The sequence below is a fragment of the Nothoprocta perdicaria genome, unplaced genomic scaffold, assembly GCF_003342845.1.
Source record: "Nothoprocta perdicaria isolate Ctin4 unplaced genomic scaffold, notPer1 scaffold_292, whole genome shotgun sequence".
NCBI classification, from domain to species: Eukaryota; Metazoa; Chordata; class Aves; order Tinamiformes; family Tinamidae; genus Nothoprocta; species Nothoprocta perdicaria.
The window spans coordinates 420,191-422,360 of record NW_020455524.1 but is presented as its reverse complement, the minus strand read 5'-3'; positions in this window follow the sequence as shown (position 1 = coordinate 422,360).

Below are 2,170 nucleotides of genomic sequence, written 5' to 3'. Positions count from 1 at the left end.
AACAAAACTCTTGCTGACATTCCAAAATCACCAGCAAACTGGAGCATCAGTCATGCGTCTGCTCAGTTTAACCGTATCAGTGTAGCTAAGGACAAATGACAGTCAACACTGCGCCAGCAGCAGTGGTTAAACTCCATAATTGTTTCTTTTATTGCCCCCTTTGCAAAGATCTTAAATCCCTTGTTATGCAATTAGCTCCTCTTTTCTGCTAAAGGCTCTTGTCTCCTGTGACAGGCCCTCTGATTACAAAATGTCTGCAGCAAACTCCGAGTGGCAGCAGATTCCAGGCGAGGAAATCTGCTTCCTCTAGTCATTACCTGAGCAGATTGGAGTGTCTCTCTGAGCTGTAATGGGCAGAGGCAGGGGGTGCAGCCAGGGCTCCAACAGGCAGCCAGTTCCTGGCCAAGGCCTTCTGGTTCTAGCCTGCAAATTCCTTCCCTCCTTCCTCAGGGACTGCATTTTTGGAGGAATAAAGGGCTTGGGGCCACTGGCGGAGGGGCACTGTTTTCAGGGGCAAGCCAGCGRGGAAGGTGGGCCGGCTTTTTCCTTTAGCTGGTGGCAGTTTTCCTTCTGCTCACTTGTATCTCAAGAGATAAGCCCCTTGCTCCGCTTTTCATTGTCAGCCATGAAATCAGCTACCATTTCAGAGAACCTCTCAGTAGTTTCCAAATGCCTTTGACGCATTTTGCCTAAACAGGAGTCTGCTGAGAATAGCTGCTAAATCTTTAAATCTGGTTTCACACTTAGTCGTCTTTGTGACTTTAAGTTTGTTGTTGGCATAGCTTGTGTTCCAGGTCACCGAGAGCCTGGGATTAACTGGATATTAATATGAACAACTAGCAGTTTTACTGAGCCTCTCTACACTCACAAGGGATCTAAACTAACAAAATCTCTAAAGACTTGCCCCAGAGTGCTCTGTGTCTTGTGTAATGCCTGGAATGGATTGGGGAAGGAGGAACATGTCTTTTCCAAAACATCAAGGAGGGAAGTGARGTAATGCCAGGATGCTATTGCATCATCTTTTCTTTCTTGATAGCAGAGCAGCAAAACTTTTTGGCAGGATAAGGCCTAGGATCCTTGTTTCTACTATAAACAACACACTGACTTGTTACGAGTATGGGTGCTGATTTTCTTCTCTCTATSCTTCCTTTCCTCCTTGTGGCTTAATGAAACCATTCACTCAACTGGCTTTTCTCCCTCTTCCCCTTCATATCCATCTGCCCACTCCAGGTGGCAGCTCATCAGGGTGACAGTGTACCTTCAGTATCAGGGCTCTTGCATCAATTAGGACATTTCCTATGTACATCTTGTGTTGGATGTGTTGCAGATTAATTATTCTGAGCTTTGGGAAACACCTAGTTAAGATGGGCAAGAAGAGAAACGCTTGGTTTTGACCAGCTGCTTAACAATCCCAACAGGGTATGTCACTCTAAAACAAGGGAACATCGTGTGTGCATTTGGGTACCTAATTACTTGATGAAAGCATGTTTCTAGACACTTTACAGGTTGAATGTGATGGCTCTGTCCATATGATAATGCAAGTGATGAACTGTGGYCAGAAATTGTCTTCTGCAACTTATCCTCCATTGCCTTAAGCTCTGAAGTTAGCTCAGCCAGGGGAACTTGGCATAAACACATACTGAGGAAAAGCTGATGTTTCCATGGTGGGAAAAGCAAATGAAATATTTCTAGAGACAGCAAATCACAGAATCACAGAATCACAGAATATTCAAGGTTGGAAGGGACCTCTAGACATCATCTAGTCCAACCTTCCTGCTCTAGCAGGGACACCTACAGCATGTGGCACAGGGTGGCATCCAGGCGGGTTTTGAAGACCTCCAGAGAAGGAGACTCTACAACATCCCTGGGCAGCCTGTGCCAGGGCTCTGGCACCCTCACAGGAAAGAAGTTCCTCCTCACCTGCAGACGGAACTTCCTGTGCTCCAGCTTATGGCCATTACCCCTCGTCCTATCGCTGGCCACCAATGAAAACAGCTTGTCCCCTTCCTCCCTGCATTCTCCCTTCCTGAGTTTATACATGTTAATCATATCTCACCATTCTCTTCTCCAGAGAAAACAGGCCCAGCTCACTCAGCCTCTCCTCGTACGAGAGATGCCCCAGTCCCTTAATCATCCTAGTTGCTCTTCTCTGGACCCTCTCGAGAAGCTC